Genomic DNA, 18,338 nt, shown 5'->3' with positions numbered 1-18,338 from the left:
AACCCTGATCAACCCTCTCCCTGCTGGTATAGCAATAGGAGATGGCCGAATTCTCTTTCGGGTTGAAGCTTTGGGATCCACTATCAGTGTACTAGCTGCTGGAAAGTGCTAGCCTGCTCTTAAACATCAGTCATAGTACGGTGCAATATTATCTGGTGAGCCTAATATCATTCGTATGCCTATACATTCATATGTATGAAATACACTATGAGACGCCCTCTTCTTTTTTCTTCATCAATCAACATACATAAACTATATAAATATAATAAAGTGAATTATATCAATTTATTATACATGTGCATAGTAGGGCACCAACGGCATAATGGAAACTAATCCTAATAAACTCATACACAGACATCATCCAAAATAAACATTGTTGTCAAAAGGACACATAGCATAGAAAGAAACACTGCTGATTGTCGCAAATAACAAATAGCACAATGGTGTCTAATACATAGATCTATAGCTCTACTATTTAATAATGTCATGATTATTAACTACTATATATATAAAACATTTCAATTAGTATGGTTACACTAAGCAAACCTGAAGAAGTCATAAACTAAACCAAGCACAGATCTTATTACTGCCTTGTTTCTGTCTAACACCAGAGGTCGCATCCCCAGTTAACACCTACACTCATGATGTGTGAATGATGTATTAGTCATGATAAATAATAATTAGTCAGATAAATAACAGTTTCAGGGATATGCTCATGTTACCAGACCCTATACATTGCTATAGGAAATAATCTTGGCTCCATAGTTAGAAAATAGAGTCTTTCAGATGCGTGGGATGCACAACCAGCAACTAAATGACTCCAGGTTCCATGTTTAGTCATCTTTATAGGAATAAGAAGTTTGTCATCAGACATTTCCTTACCTGTACCATTAAATATGTGGGGTATCTTCTCAGCTACAGTTGCAGCAAATTTCATGTAGGAAAGACCTCAGATGATGAATGCACTCGAATGAATTATCATAGATTTGCCATTTGTTCAGCCCTCATCTCTCATAAGAGCAAACTGCCAGTAGATAGGCACTTCCTTAAGATTAAATATAATGTCAGTGACTTACGCTTTACACTAATTAATTATGTACCCCCTGTTAGATGGTAGGGAGATCGCAATTGAAAATTGCTACAGGTAGAAGCAAGGTGGCTTTACCAATTAAGGGCTAGATTATGAGTGGAGCAGTACTTTGTGCTCCCCCTCGCACGTTACCTTTGCTAGACGGAGGATTTTTGCACTTAGCGGGTAGCAGGCATATTACAAGTTTAAAGTAAAAAGTATTCACATGAGCACTAACCCGGCATGTGCAAAAAACTGGAGTTTGAATATCATGACCGTGTTATAGTATTCCCCCTTAGACTTCCATGGAGCGCGAAAATTGAAAAAAAAACTAACAGCCTTATTTGCACACAAACCAGAACTCATTTTCTCAAGTGCGCTAACCTGACATGAAATATTTATATTTTACATTCCAATGTTCTTCACATAGCAGAATATATTCTATTTATTCATGTATTCTTAAATAAATATATATATATATATATATACAGGGAGTGCAGAATTATTAGGCAAGTTGTATTTTTGAGGATTAATTTTATTATTGAACAACAACCATGTTCTCAATGAACCCAAAAAACTCATTAATATCAAAGCTGAATATTTTTGGAAGTAGTTTTTAGTTTGTTTTTAGTTTTAGCTATTTTAGGGGGATATCTGTGTGTGCAGGTGACTATTACTGTGCATAATTATTAGGCAACTTAACAAAAAACAAATATATACCCATTTCAATTATTTATTTTTACCAGTGAAACCAATATAACATCTCAACATTCACAAATATACATTTCTGACATTCAAAAACAAAACAAAAACAAATCAGTGACCAATATAGCCACCTTTCTTTGCAAGGACACTCAAAAGCCTGCCATCCATGGATTCTGTCAGTGTTTTGATCTGTTCACCATCAACATTGCGTGCAGCAGCAACCACAGCCTCCCAGACACTGTTCAGAAAGGTGTACTGTTTTCCCTCCTTGTAAATCTCACATTTGATGATACACCACAGGTTCTCAATGGGGTTCAGATCAGGTGAACAAGGAGGCCATGTCATTAGATTTTCTTCTTTTATACCCTGTCTTGCCAGCCACGCTGTGGAGTACTTGGACGCGTGTGATGGAGCATTGTCCTGCATGAAAATCATGTTTTTCTTGAAGGATGCAGACTTCTTCCTGTACCACTGCTTGAAGAAGGTGTCTTCCAGAAACTGGCAGTAGGACTGGGAGTTGAGCTTGACTTCATCCTCAACCGAAAAGGCCCCACAAGCTCATCTTTGATGATACCAGCCCAAACCAGTACTCCATCTCCACCTTGCTGGCGTCTGAGTCGGACTGGAGCTCTCTGCCCTTTACCAATCCAGCCACGGGCCCATCCATCTGGCCCATCAAGACTCACTCTCATTTCATCAGTCCATAAAACCTTAGAAAAATCGGTCTTGAGATATTTCTTGGCCCAGTCTTGACGTTTCAGCTTGTGTGTCTTGTTCAGTGGTGGTCGTCTTTCAGCCTTTCTTACCTTGGCCATGTCTCTGAGTATTGCACACCTTGTGCTTTTGGGCACTCCAGTGATGTTGCAGCTCTGAAATATGGCCAAACTGGTGGCAAGTGGCATCTTGGCAGCTGCACGCTTGACTTTTCTCAGTTCATGGGCAGTTATTTTGCGCCTTGGTTTTTCCACACGCTTCTTGCGACCCTGTTGACTATTTTGAATGAAACGCTTGATTGTTCGATGATCACGCTTCAGAAGCTTTGCAATTTTAAGAGTGCTGCATCCCTCTGCAAGATATCTCACTATTTTTGACTTTTCTGAGCCTGTCAAGTCCTTCTTTTGACCCATTTTGCCAAAGAAAGGAAGTTGCCTAATAATTATGCACACCTGATATAGGGTGTTGATGTCATTAGACCACACCCCTTCTCATTACAGAGATGCACATCACCTAATATGCTTAATTGGTAGTAGGCTTTCGAGCCTATACAGCTTGGAGTAAGACAACATGCATAAAGAGGATGATGTGGTCAAAATACTCATTTGCCTAATAATTCTGCACTCCCTGTATATATATATATATAAAAATACACTTAATTACATATGAATATGGCATGAATATGATTTTACATATTTTCAGCTACTTGACTGCCAAGGGCTCCAATGCACTTATATATGTATCTATATATATATATATATATATATATATATATATATATATATGTATACATATGTTGTATGTGTTTATATGTGTATTTATGTCTGTAAATACATATATACACATATAAAAACATAAATACATATGTACACACATTTTAGACATGTATATGTATGTATCTCTATGTTAAATCCCTTTTCAGTCCTTTTCTTTTCTAACACCTGAGACCTCATATGTTTAAACCCTTATAACTTTTTAAAACAACATTTGTTTTAAATCATTTTTATCAGACAGTGTTATGATTGTAACTGTACTGTTAAATGTATTTTTGATAGGGTTTTTTCAACTTTTTAGTCGAGCATAACAGTTAAACAGAGCACTGGGTACGGTGCTATTCATTTAGCCCTTAAGGCACTGATGTCCTGGGCTCCTTCTGACGCAATCTCGCTGACAGCGAGATCGCAATATTTCTGCATGCATCACAAGTGCAGGAGATTACTGATGCATTGAGAGACACTCTGTGCCCTTCTCTGTATCGGGTTGCAGTGGTGTCAACCATTGGTGGTGTGGGAGGGTCAGGAGGGAGGCGGGAGTGGGCGGGACCACTACACACTGTTTAATGGTGGGAGCAGTGGAGGCTCCTCGATATGTGCACAGCCGCACGTGAACCCCCAGTGAACCCCCCCCAAAAAAAACCCAAAAGAAATAAGAAAAAAAAAATTAACAAATTAAATAAATAAATCTTTTTGGCTTAATAAAAAGAATTATTTATTTATTTATTTATTTAATAATAATAATAATAATTCATCCAGGGATTCCAGGCTCCACACCTCCACTGCAGTTTTGTCTTAAAAAAAAAAATTCATGTTAACTGCTATCTATCGCACAGCATCGCATGTGCGATAGATAGAAGTATAGGGAAAAGCACTTTCCCCTTTCTGTCTGCAGTGCCTGTAGCGCCGCCCACAACCCAGTCCATAGCCTTGCTAATTGCACAACTTTCAGTGTGCGAGTGAGAGCCAGCTGTCACGTGACACTCGCACACTGAGAACTGTGTGTATGGGACTGGGAGGTGCACATTGGGAACTGTAGGGTGCGCTGTCTGAAGTGAAACAGCTTGTCCAAAAAAACAACAGAGCATTGCATATTGCATACCTAGGAGACAGTTATGAAAAAGTGCTATTCACTCACGTAGTTTAGCACCGCCCACTATACCGAGTGCTTTCATTGTGACAAGGGCTGTGTCCAGGGGCAAGCAGACCGGGCTGTTTTTTGCTGGAGCGAGTCAGGGTGCAGTGACTGGTGAGATTTTACTTTTTGTTTTTTAGACTGTTACTGTGACTCACTGACCTTACTAAGCTTCACGTGCTAATCTTCAACTGGCCAAAACTGAATCATATGTTGCTGCTCAAGTGCATATATATATATATATATATATATATATATATATATATGAGATATATACAGGTATATATATATATATATATATATATATATGAGATATATACAGGTATATATATATATATATATATATATAGATATATATAGATCTATATATATATGAGATATATATAGGAGATATATGTGGAATAGAAACACAAGTATTGTAGGATCACGTGGGTGCAAATGGACGTACATTTGCAGGATACAGCAGAGCTTTACTTCATCTAAGAGCTGAGTTATATTCTATGTCCTATACAGGCTTACCCTATCATACGACTGTTTTCTTCTGGCAACAGAAATAAGAATGGAACCATGCATCCATTAGGTCCAAAATATGTTTGCCTTCTGACGCTGAATTCAGCCTTGAGTGTGGGAGCTCAGAAACTTCCTAAATAAACACAGATATGCTTTATATATCGTGAGTCAGCACAGTATATAAAGCATATTGGTGTTTAGGAAGTTCCTGAGCACAGCGTGGTGGGTTAGTTACTAGTTAAAAAAAATCATTCCTGTGTGTGTGTATATATATATATATATATTATTGGGCGAAGCCATCTATCTGAGGGGTGGGGCTTTATTTCATGGGGTGTGGTCTAGTGCACCACCAACTTCAAAGTTCACCAGCCACCACTGAGTGGGAGGGAGGGATCCACTTCACTACAGAAAATATGTTATTGGAGGGAGGGGGCCCAACTAAATGATCACTTGGAGGGGGAGGTGAGGAGGAATTAGGAGGGGCTGCCGCACCACAGAAAATGTTATATTTTTTAAATTTAAAAAAATGACATTAAAATATATAAAAACTGTGTACTTAACATGGTGGACACTAGTTAGGAGGAGGATTAGATAGTTGTTTGGAAGGGATCAGGGAGGTTGTAGGGTAAGGGGGGATCCTACACTGCAGAAAATAAAACATTTAAAAAAAAATAATTAAAAAAAATTACCTTAAAACTTCATAGTGGCAGACTGTCTGCCAGTACCTAAGATGGTGGTGACCAGTGGGGGTGAGGGATGGAAGATCGCTGTTTGGGATACATTAGGTAGGGATCAGAGGGTGGGAGAGTAATCTCTACAATACAGCTAAAAGTCACCTTAAAAGCTACCTGATTAATCGCTTCACTTGATCTTCTCTACATACTTTTTCCAAGAAAGGTTCTTTAAGCGGTGGTGCCTTCTGTTTAGGACTGCCTGTCTTGTCCCTCCCTAATTATCTGTGTCCTATAGGTTGGGTATTGGTTCCCAACAGTAATTACTCAAGCCAATGACTCACCATAGCTTAGGAAAGAAAAACAAAATTGATGCTTACCAGATAAATGTATTTATTTCCGGATATGGTGAGTCCACGGCCCCACCTTTTATTTTAAGACAGTTGTTATTTTGACTATAACCTCAGGCACCTCTACATCTTGTGTTACTCCTTTTTCTCCATTCCCTTTGGTCAAATGACTAGGGGTTGTGGGTAAGGGAGTGATACTTAGCAATTTAACTGTGGTGCTGTTTGCCTCCTCCTGCTGGCCAGGAGTGATATTCCCAACAGTAATTCCTCAAGCCGTGGACTCACCATATCCAGAAAGAAATACATTTATCAGGTAAGCATAAATTGAGTTTTTCTCGCTAGGATTAGTTACTTAATGAATTTAATTATGTGTCCTCTTGACGATAATGTTTATTTTGGATGATGATGACTGTGTTTATGAGTCTATTATGATTGATACAGAGTGTGTATTAATTATAGTTTCCATTATGTTGTTGGTTCCCTACTATGTTTCAAGAGGAAGGGGTGTTTTATCACCAAAAATAATTTTGATTAAAACACCAAAGAGTGTTAGCCTTTTGCTGTTATCTATATCTATCTATCTATCTATCTATCTATATATCTATCTATCTTTCTTTATATATATATATATATATATATATATATATATATATATATATTTATATATATATATATATACAATTATATATATATATTTTTTATTATTATTATTATCAGGTATTTGTAGAGTGCCAACAGGTCCCGCAGTGCTATCTACATAGGTGGTATATATAAAAAAAACTATTACAGGGATCGAATGGGTAGAGGGTCCTGCCAAGAGTTGCCCTGTTGTAGTCGGCTCTTATGGAGGTGAACTACAAACAGCTGGGCTCATAGGCATACATGCTATGGGGTTTAAGAGGATAGCAGTGGAGATAGGAAGGTTAGTGTAGTGTAGTAGAGTCTTCAGGGAGCACTTGAAGCTTTTAAAACTAGGGGAGAGTCTTGTGGAGTGCGGCAGAGATATCCATAAGATGGGAACCAGTCTGGAGAAATCTTGTAAATGGGAATATGAGGAGGTACAAGAGAGGAGAAGAGTAGTAGATCATGAGCGAAGGGGACGGGAGGGAGAGTATCTGGATATAGGTCTGAGATGTAAAGGGGAGCAATGCAGTTGAGAGCTTTGAGTGAGAATTTTGTGTTTAATCCTGGAGGCAAGAGAAAGCCAGAGAGGATGGAGTTGCAGTAGTCGAGGCAGGAAAGGATGAGAGAGTGGACTAAAATCTTAGTTGTGTCTTGTGTAAGGAAATGTCTAATTTTAGTAATGTTTTTAAGGTGGAACCGGCAGGCTTTAGCCAAGAAATAAATGTGAGGAGTGAAAGAAAGATCTGAGTCAAGTGTGACCACAAGACATTGGGCATGTGAGGTTGGGGTAATGATGGAGTTATCAACAGTTAAGAAAACATGGGGGGTGGAGATTTTTGAAGAAGAGTGGAAAATAAGGAGCTCAGTTTTAAAGAGATTTAGATTGAGGTAGTGAGAGGAACTCCAAGATGAGATATGAGAGGGACAGTTAGTGATACACGTTAGCAAGGAAGGAGAAAGTTCTGGTGCAGAGTGGTAGATTTGGGTATCTTTGGCATACAGATAGGAAGAGAACCAAGAGAGGATTGCTGTGTCGCTGATGCTGAAGGATTGGAGGGTATGGAGCAAAAGAGGATGGTCAACAGTATATATAAATTATAAACATATATATATGTATATATATATATATATGTATTTGTTATTAGTGATATTATATAAAATATTACTAGCAACCTTCATATAATTTAAACAATATTTTCTGGCAGTTTTGCTATAGGCTCTCTACAGCAGTATAGTAGTTACGTAGCATACCCTTTCATTTGGGTGTAAAATATATAACAATAATTAATAATAATAATTTCTCAGTGGCTGGCTATATTGCACACAGTGTATATCTGTTTCCTATACTGTTAATAGTATACTATCAGTATTTCAAATATTGTAGTATGCTATACCACTCATCTAATTGAAACCATATGTTTTTTGCAGTGGGTACATGGAAGTTTGCTACAGGCTCTATATGGCACCATAGTAGTTACATAGCATACCTTTTCATTTGGGTGCAAAACAATAATTAATTATAATAATTTCTCTGTGAATGGCTATATTGTACCCTCATCTATTTGTTATTGCAGTGGGTCACCAACCAAAATAAACCTTGTAGCTAATAATATATAATTATATTATTCTGTTGTAAAATTGTTAGTCAGTCAAAAGTGTTCCACTGCTATCATCACCATCACTGCCAGTGTCTGCTTCTACTTTTATAATGAGCAGAAGTGGGAAAAGCACTGTTACCTTTGTTTCATGGAGTAAAGTATCATTTTCGAAGCCATTGTCTGCTTCTCCAGCTCAAACAGCTAAAGGAACAGTGGCAGCTGTGGCAGCAGCATCAACTTCAGCATCTGCTGTAGCGTGCAATCCCATGTACACCAGAAGTAGGAGATATACAGGGCCCACCACTATCATGATTATTAGCAGCAGCAGCATCAGTAAGAGTAAGAGTCGTCTAAGGCCACCCAGAAAACAAAAGCTGACAGCAAGGGAAACTGAAGGTAAAGGCGTTGAATTGACATGGTTTGGCTCCAAGCCTAGTAGTAGAATTGGGAAGGGGTCTGAGGTTGCCAAGAAGCCTCTGTGTACACATAACATTTTTAGACAGTCTACTCCCACAACAACCTGCACCAGTGTTTGCCCCAGTTCCACCATCAGCTCTACCACTGCCAGTTCTGCCACACTCCCTCCATGTTTTATAGCAGTAGTCGGGTGGGTTTATCACAATCTGAAAGGCTGTCTCTAAGCAACCGCAGCAGCAGCAGGGCACACTGCACAAGATGTAGATGACCTCATTGTGCCAAGCAGTCAGGAAAAAGGGAGGATATTACTGTGACTCCTAGAATGTCTGCTATAGCCCTTTACTCTAGACCAGAAGAAACTTAATTAAGAAGCCTGAGGAGGAAGAGATTCCACCCCAGAGTCCATGTGTGACAGGTAGCATCAGAACTTTCTCCCTGCTTTTAAGCCAACAGGCTCCTCCTGTAGCCTCTCCCACTTAAGGCCGGCTTAACCATGGGACCAAGTGGGTCCAATTGACCTAGGCAGCACTTGACAAGGGGCAGCACTTCAGTGACTGAGTCAGTCACTGTCAGACACAGACCACTCCTGTTCTCTGTCTCCATGGGGGAAGTTGCAGGCTCCCAGCAGCATAACCTCATAATGCACAAAGACATATAATCGGTCAGGGGATGACATTCAAGGTGCGACAAGTTCATCTCTTCCCTAACTTCCTGCCCACTTATTGCGCAATTGTGCATAGACATTGGTTGCAGGTAGGTAGGCTTAGTAAGGTCAGCGGCCAGGCTAATATAATGATATGCTAATCAGAAATGTCACTACAGGGAGTGCAGAATTATTAGGCAAGTTGTATTTTTGAGGATTAATTTTATTATTGAACAACAACCATGTTCTCAATGAACACAAAAAACTCATTACTATCAAAGCTGAATAGTTTTGGAAGTAGTTTTTAGTTTATTTTTAGTTATAGCTATTTTAGGGGGATATCTGTGTGTGCAGGTGACTATTACTGTGCATAATTATTAGGCAACTTAACAAAAAACAAATATATACCCATTTCAATTATTTATTTTTACCAGTGAAACCAATATAACATCTCAACATTCACAAATATACATTTCTGACATTCAAAAACAAAACAAAAACAAATCAGTGACCAATATAGCCACCTTTCTTTGCAAGGACACTCAAAAGCCTGCCATCCATGGATTCTGTCAGTGTTTTGATCACCATCAACATTGCGTGCAGCAGCAACCACAGCCTCCCAGACACTGTTCAGAGAGGTGTGCTGTTTTCCCTCCACAGGTTCTCAATGGGGTTCAGATCAGGTGAACAAGGAGGCCATGTCATTAGATTTTCTTCTTTTATACCCTTTCTTGCCAGCCACGCTGTGGAGTACTTGGACGCGTGTGATGGAGCATTGTCCTGCATGAAAATCATGTTTTTCTTGAAGGATGCAGACTTCTTCCTGTACCACTGCTTGAAGAAGGTGTCTTCCAGAAACTGGCAGTAGGACTGGGAGTTGAGCTTGACTCCATTCTCAACCCGAAAAGGCCCCACAAGCTCATCTTTGATGATACCAGCCCAAACCAGTACTCCACCTCCACCTTGCTGGCGTCTGAGTCGGACTGGAGCTCTCTGCCCTTTACCAATCCAGCCACGGGGCCCATCCATCTGGCCCATCAAGACTCACTCTCATTTCATCAGTCCATAACACCTTAGAAAAATCAGTCTTGAGATATTTCTTGGCCCAGTCTTGACGTTTCAGCTTGTGTGTCTTGTTCAGTGGTGGTCGTCTTTCAGCCTTTCTTACCTTGGCCATGTCTCTGAGTATTGCACACCTTGTGCTTTTGGGCACTCCAGTGATGTTGCAGCTCTGAAATATGGCCAAACTGGTGGCAAGTGGCATCTTGGCAGCTGCACGCTTGACTTTTCTCAGTTCATGGGCAGTTATTTTGCGCCTTGGTTTTTCCACACGCTTCTTTCGACCCTGTTGACTATTTTGAATGAAACGCTTGATTGTTCGATGATCACGCTTCAGAAGCTTTACAATTTTAAGAGTGCTGCATCCCTCTGCAAGATATCTCACTATTTTTGACTTTTCTGAGCCTGTCAAGTCCTTCTTTTGACCCATTTTGCCAAAGAAAAGGAAGTTGCCTAATAATTATGCACACCTGATATAGGGTGTTGATGTCATTAGACCACACCCCTTCTCATTACAGAGATGCACATCACCTAATATGCTTAATTGGTAGTAGGCTTTCGAGCCTATACAGCTTGGAGTAAGACAACATGCATAAAGAGGATGATGTGGTCAAAATACTCATTTGCCTAATAATTCTGCACTCCCTGTACTGGGGAGCGTCATTTAATTCTCTGACCCATACTCACAATATCTTGAGATGGCCCTGCTCCTTCTCCATCTCCATCATAATCCCCTGTTGTAGAGCAGCCATTTCCTACAACAGCCTCACCCACTACCCATGTTGCCAGTTTCACTAGAAGAGCAATATCTGTCAGTACTAGAATCCATACCACCAGTGCCACTACAACCACTAGGAAAGGTAAAAGTGTTTCAGGGAGGGCAGAAAGAATTAGTGGTGCCCCACAACTGGCAAGAAGATCTCAACAGTGGTAAAAGGGCAAGCAGAAGCAGCAACTGTGTCATGTCACTCAAAGGTGTGGGACCACTTTGTTAACATTGGAGATGGCTCCTTTACTAAGTGCCAAATGTGTGGCAATGAAGTTAGCTGCTAGAGAATGTTGGGTCATCTCACCAGCTCTGATATGAACCAATATCTCTGCATGCACCACAAGGCTTTGTTATTGAGGGAAGGTGGTGCCAGCAGCAACAGTGCAACAATTCCCTTACCACAGCCAGCAACACCACCTACTAGGAGCAGCACTACCAGCAGTACTCTGGACAGAAAGTCAGCAGAGTCAGGTACATGTTCAGCCCACCCTATAGGATTTTGGGGGTTTCACTCTAGGGGGATGTCCAGGAGGCAGCAGACGAGTAAATTAACCCATCTAATAGGTCAGCTGGTAGCTATTGATGGTGCATCTTTTGCCTTGTTTGAAGGGTAGCCTTTCAAGCAGTTGATGGAAGCAGTTGCTCCCCACTACCACCTCCCTTCATACGACACTTTCAGCAGGAGTGTAGTTCCCTTACTTTACCATTCCTGAGTTGCATTGTTGAAGGAGAAATTGGCGAAGGCTGTACGACAGTTGGTGCACTTTACCACTGACTTATGGAGAGTACATAGTGGCCATCATGCCATCCTCTTCCTGACAGCACACTGGTGGCAGCCCAGGGCATGTGACCTGACAGCACACTGGTGGCAGCCCAGGGCATGTGATGAGGATTAGGTTTTTGCTACTGCTACTGTTGGTGTAGTGGCAGGCAGCTCCAGTCAGGGCAGGAGCAGGTCGTAACATGAGCAGGGTTAAGCGATCATTCCTCCTCCTTGCCGAGGTGTTGAGATGCATATCATGATAATATATTGCAGGCTCTTAGGAGGATGGTGGTGCAGTGAGAGGGCAGGCACCAAAGTGGAAAAGGCTTTGTAGTTTTTTGACGGGTAGCCAATATGGCAAAGGCTCTCCATGAGGGTGGCTTTAAAGGTTTGCATTGTTCAGCTCACAATTTCCACCTGGTAGACCTACCTAGTTCAGTAAGTCTGCTGCCTGCTGCTGCCTCTCCTGCTCCTTCCCTTCCTGCTATGTGATGGTCATCATCAGTTAAACTAAAAAATCATAGCAAACTGTTTGCCGCTGTGTCCAAGGATCTCTAATCACATGCTTGTCCTTCCCCCTCAGAGGTGTATTTTTGTGGTTTATGTACCAGAGACCTACCTAGTTCAGTAAGTCTACTGCCTGCTGCTGATACTCTGCTCCTGCCCTTCCTGCTCTGTGGAGGTCATCATCAGTTAAAGGGAAAAATTATAGCAAACTGTTAGCCGCTGTGTTCAATGGTCTGTAAGATGTGTTTGTCCTTCTCCCTTGGAGTTGTATTTTTGGGTTTTGTGTACCAGAGGCCTATCTAATTCAGTAACATTGCTGTTATCCTCTGCCCTTCCTGCTCTATGGTAGTTATCTTCCGTCTATGCCAAATCCACAGGGAGCTGCTGCTTGCTGTTTCTTCCTCTTCCATTGGAGGTGTATTTTTGAGGTTAATGCATTGTAATCAGAGACCTACCTAGTTTAGTACCTCTACTGCCTGCTGGTGCTGCCTCTACTGCTTGTGCCCTTCTCTAAATTGAGTCTACAAGGATAGATACATCTACAAACTCTGTGTGAAAGTGAGAAATGTGGCTACTTTAGCATAAGAGATTTAAAAAAAGATGAGAGAGTTGAAAAAAAGTAAGATTGTACAGAAAGGTTATAGTGGTGGGAAAGATTAGAAGAAGTGAATAACTGATATTACTGTAATCATCAAATGCTTTTATTTTTAATTTATTGTTTGAATTTTCTAGTTTCTGTATGTCCTTGTGTCACAGTTAGCACTGAATCTAATTGGGTTTCCAATTGGCCGTAATGCAATTTAGCTAATTGTTTCTAACTAAATTTTTATCTGAATATTGAGATGAATCAAACTCGACCACAAATGAAATTCTGACTACTCTAAAAGGTCAAGAATTCCAAACCGAATCTTTCAGATGAACTGATTTGTATGTGTCAGGGTTTTTTCACTGTTGTGTTTGCCATGTGTTGCTGGCAGCCATTTTACTCACCTCTCTTCCTGACTATGGTGCATTGTGGGAGATGCTGCTCAATTCCTGCACTTCCTTTTATGGCCAGACTGGTGTGCATCATCCATGTGAGACAGGATGCAGTCTCAGAATTGTGATGTCATCACTTATTATTTTAAGGGCCTCTGTTCAGTATGCTTTGCCTTTGCGTTGTCTCAGACCTGTTTGTGAGAGTTCCTGTGTATTACCTGGCTGCCTGACGTCCTTCCTGGTTCCTGATCCCTGGCTTGTTCCTGACTCTGCTGTTTTCCTTGTTCCTGATTCCGGCTCGTCTGACTATTCGCTTTGGCTCCTGACTCGGCTCGTCTGACTACCAACTCTGGTTTTGATTCCTGGCTTGTTATTTGACATGTGGACTTTTTATAATTTTTTGCTATTAATAAAGGTGTGATTATTTTTGCACTTCTTGTCTCAGTCTGATTCCTGGCACCCTGACAGTATGCTTGTGCATGTGCCAAGTTATCACATACAAAGAAATCCCAGAATTAATAGACACATGGTTCAATGATCAAAACATCATTGTGTTTTGCTAAAGTCAAATTCAAGACATGATGTCATTGAGATTAAGATCTTATAAATATTTATTATTTACTTGTTTTTAAGTAAGGCTTGTGGGCATGATGGTGATAAGTACATATGCAAAAAGACAAACAATTTTATTAGATCATTATACATTTTGTAAGTTTTCTATTAGCAAGAATGTTCAAAATGAATAAGGTAACATTCATTATAATGTTGGTAAAAGAAGGGCATTAGTTGTCTTGTATTGTGCCTTTGACAGAAAATTATGACATCTGCATTTAGGTTATCTCTTTATAAGTCAACCCATGCTTGCTAAAAAGGTTACATAACTTTGGGTATAAATTAAAAGCAAAATGTGTGTTGATTAGCTGCATGTCACAGCTGACAAAGTCCATCAGGGTGCACTGAATAGAAAAACTTAGCAGCTAGTTATTGTTTCCTTTACAACTAGATATCACTGATTTCTTTCCTCTAATTGTTTTAGCACAGGATTCTTCTACTATGTGTGCATGGTAGCAATGCTGCTTTTTCCTGTGGATGCCTTGACCTGGTAAATCCTTAACCCAGCTCTTAAGGCAGCCTGGAATTTAGCTATGATGAGCACATTAAACATGGCTTACCCAAAATATTTGGATTATAATCACAATCAATTTATATCAATATGCTAGAAGTTATGAAATTACAGAAATATATACAAAACACCAATAATTCTCAACAGAACGTGAATTATACAAGGAGAAGCAACTCCTAAATTTTTATGGTGTAGACATGGACACGTACACCCACATGGAGAGCATTGGTGGTTTTAGAACCTAATATTTGGGGGCTAACGAAGGTGGTGAAGATACAGCACACATTATATATGGGGCCCTTTGCAGGTCAATGTGGGGGGGGTCTGGCTACACATGCTTTTGGAGGTGCATAGCACCACTCAGCACCCCTACAGAACAGCCACTGATGGCGAGACTTGTGTGGACCCAATAAAATCTATAATGCTTGTGAAACATGATAACTTTTTAGTAAATTTGGAATGCTAAAAATAAGGACCAAAAAATAAAAGTGTGACAATGTACTTTATAGATAAGGATTCATTATGCAGATCTGTATGGTAATTTAATGCAAAGCAAGTTTAGCCTCAGAAATCAAATACGAGCATTTATTATCTCATTCTGAGGCTGAACTTGGTTCACTACATATTAATATGAGTGTTTGGATATGACTCGGTGTGGACCGCCTGAGTGAAACCAAAGTCTGTTGCTACACTCAGTGATCCAGGAGGAAGTTAAGACAGCTTATATTGCAGGTTGCACAAAAGGGAAGTATCTTCATAAGCAGGAAGCAGGATAAAGATTGCAGGATAAGGATCGTTGACAGCATGCTGGAATACAGACCATTTGAGAGGGGTGAGAATTGAAAGGGGCCCCTTAGGTCAGAGTATATCTCTCAGTAGGAGTTTCCCAAGGCTACACTAATCGCTATGCTAGTCACTCTGCTAGATCTATAGCATATTTTTCCTTCTCTACACTGTGGGACTGCAGCGTTGCTATATTTGACTGCTGTGCATGACTACCATTAACCTGCAGGAACTGCTTATGATAACAACTGCTTATAAATGGCCTACAATTATGTGCGGATAAAAGGCACAATAATTACCTGCTTATCTTTGCTGAATTACAATACTTTGACGGCTACGTTATACATGCATGTGTTTTACTAAAAGCCAAGCATCGATATTATTAACATCTAACAAATCGACTTTTATGTATGTCTGTTTTTACGCTGGACTTACTGTGATATGTTTAAGAAAAATCAGAAAATATCAAAGCGCCAGCGAACCGGCAGGGTTCAGAATGTGAAACCAATTTCTTCACAATTTGGTTAAAATGGTTTATTCCAAATATTAAAACATAAGTTCTTGACAGTACTTTGAAGATTTAAAACATTTGTGTCCAAACTTGGTATATATATATATATATATAGTGGATTTAAATATGGATCCACATAATGCTTATGACAATATAAAGTGCCTTCTAAATAATACAACAATAAATAAAACAATTGGTCCTACAACAGTGTTTGCAATAATTATGGATTTCTCAAGTTTGGTAACTTGGAAGCTTCCAAAATCTGAGTAATAAATAGATAAATAGATAAAAACGATCCTATAGTAGTGTTACCTACTATAGTAATCCGACCGGAAAAATATAGTATATTTCACAAAAATAAAATTGGAGTTTAAACCGATCCTATAACAGTGCTACCTACTATGTTTATCAGACCGGTTCGCAGATTGTGCAGAAAAGTATATGATTCTATAACAATGTTACCTGCTAGAATGTTTGTACAGTATAAAACAGATTAAATAGATATTTCTAATGCGGTTGTGTATGATAATAACTTTAACACATGAACGAGGCCAGAGTGGTTTTTCTGTGGATATTTTCTCAAATGAGTCCCTTAGGTTATATGTGGCAAGAGTTGAACCGATCAGCTGTACCTTTAAAGGATCAGTGACCGTTCTCCGCTAGCGAAGAGGAAAGAGGATGTGTGCTCTATTTATGCTAATTGTGTGACAGGTTATTCGTGAAAAAACAAATTTAGCAAAAAATATAACAAAATATAAATTTCAAAATATAAATTTCGGTTGGTGCCAAAAATACAATCCAAAAGTGAAGATAGAGGATTCAATTGGTGTTGTTTTACAGGTCCCAGGTGCAAAAAAATACATAAATAAAAAAGTATATAATTTTCAGTTGTCAAAAAATATATAGTGTATCGATATTTAAAATATGTATCGATATTAAAAGCAAAATCCAGAATTTACAATACAAAATTTGTGTCAAAATGGGTGTTCAGAATCAAAGCTTAATCCACAAACGTGCTCCGATTTAACCCTCAAATATCACTAGTGACCAACATGATTGCAACCGCCATAATGTTATCAAAATTAAAAAAGGTGTAACTAAAATATCTTCGTTAAAAGTCAAAGTTAAAGTATTTCCAAGTTTAGGTAATTCCTCTTTCTGTAGTTTATCAGTCTATGTGAGGTATAATTGCCTGTAGTGGGGATTGGGCTTCAGCGTCAATAGACAATTTGCAGCTCCAGCGTCACCCAGGTTTTTTATTCCTTCTGCCAAAAGAAATAATAATAGTGCAGATAGTTTTTCAAACAGATATATAAATTGGAATGCTACTCACCAGTCGACGCGTTTCGGTCAAACATAGACCTTTTTCAAGACTGGTTTAATGTTAATCTCAGGGTCTTTAAATACCCCTTCCCAATAATGCCCGTATAATGATCCCGGAATTGATTTCTTAGTGCTTCCGGTTTTTATGGCTTATGATGTTAATTACATTTTTACGATCATATCTGCTTGGTATTGTGTTTGATCTTACCTCAATTTGTATTACTGTTTAACACTATGTAAACTTAAATCGTTCATATTGCTTTTAATGTGCTAGTCCGATATTCCCCTGATCTCATTGTTTAGCGCTTAGGTCCTTTCCGATTGGTTCAAACAGTGGAGGTGTGTACGGTGTGTTAAACCTTATTGGCTCATGATTCAGTGTGTGTGAAGAAAGATATATTTAGAGTTACAGCCCGCATCTTTGTTATTGTTGGCTGGTGTACTAAAATACTATATATTTGTATTCCCAATTGGATTCGTGTTATAGAGGAAAGAGATTAATACTTTGTGGCTTTCAAATTGGCTTGATTATGTGTTACTTCGATTAGTCACGCTTCCGATGCTGTTCCGATGCAGTTGTTATGCCGAATTCCAATCCAATAATAGCTCTGAAAACTTTAAGATAAAAGACCTTATTCGGTGTCAGGACAAGAATGTTGTGTACATACTACAATGCCCATGTGGCCTTCAGTACGTGGGACAGACGTCTTGGCCTTTGAGGGATAGAATACGGGAACACCTTCTACGCATCGAGAAGATCAATAAAGAGACGGCCCTATATAGACATTTCTCCGAGAAACACTGTGGGGATATTAAAGCATTAAAATATATAGGGATAAGGAAAGTGCCAAGAAATTGGAGAGGTGGAAACCATGAAAAGCAATTACTGATTGAAGAATCCAAATGGATATTCTCCCTCGATTGCCTACATCCAAGGGGGCTGAATAATAAGGAAGACTTGTCTCACCTCCTGAATAACAACTGAAGACTGAAGATATACATCTCTTGAAAGAACTGAAAATGAATGCCACCTCCCTCTCTAAACACACCCATTCACTCAGTGAAATAAGAAAAGACATACATCTCTTGAAAGAACCGAAATTGAATGTCACCTCCCTCTCCAAAGACACCCACACACTCAGTGAAATAAGAGAAGAACTTGATGGCAACCCCTTCCTGACCGAAAATATGTAATGATTTGAAAATATCCACAAAAAGAAGAATAGCCCTTTCCATGTTAGGAGAATGGCAAATTAGCCATATTCCATCGATTAGAAAAATAAAGGTAATCCTGTTTTTTCTAACAAGACGAA

The 18,338-nt window shown here is 39.4% G+C and overlaps 1 protein-coding gene across 1 annotated transcript in view; it reads right to left on the bottom strand.

The window, feature by feature from the left end:
- Positions 1 to 18,338, bottom strand: part of ROS1 (ROS proto-oncogene 1, receptor tyrosine kinase) — a 474,496-nt gene that overhangs the window by 80,787 nt on the left and 375,371 nt on the right. The gene's annotated exons all lie outside the window — the stretch shown is intronic.

Source organism: Bombina bombina, chromosome 4 (assembly GCF_027579735.1).
Source record: "Bombina bombina isolate aBomBom1 chromosome 4, aBomBom1.pri, whole genome shotgun sequence".
Lineage (NCBI taxonomy): Eukaryota > Metazoa > Chordata > Amphibia > Anura > Bombinatoridae > Bombina > Bombina bombina.
The sequence above is the reverse complement of the archived record's forward strand: the minus strand, read 5'-3'. Positions and strand labels throughout refer to the sequence as shown.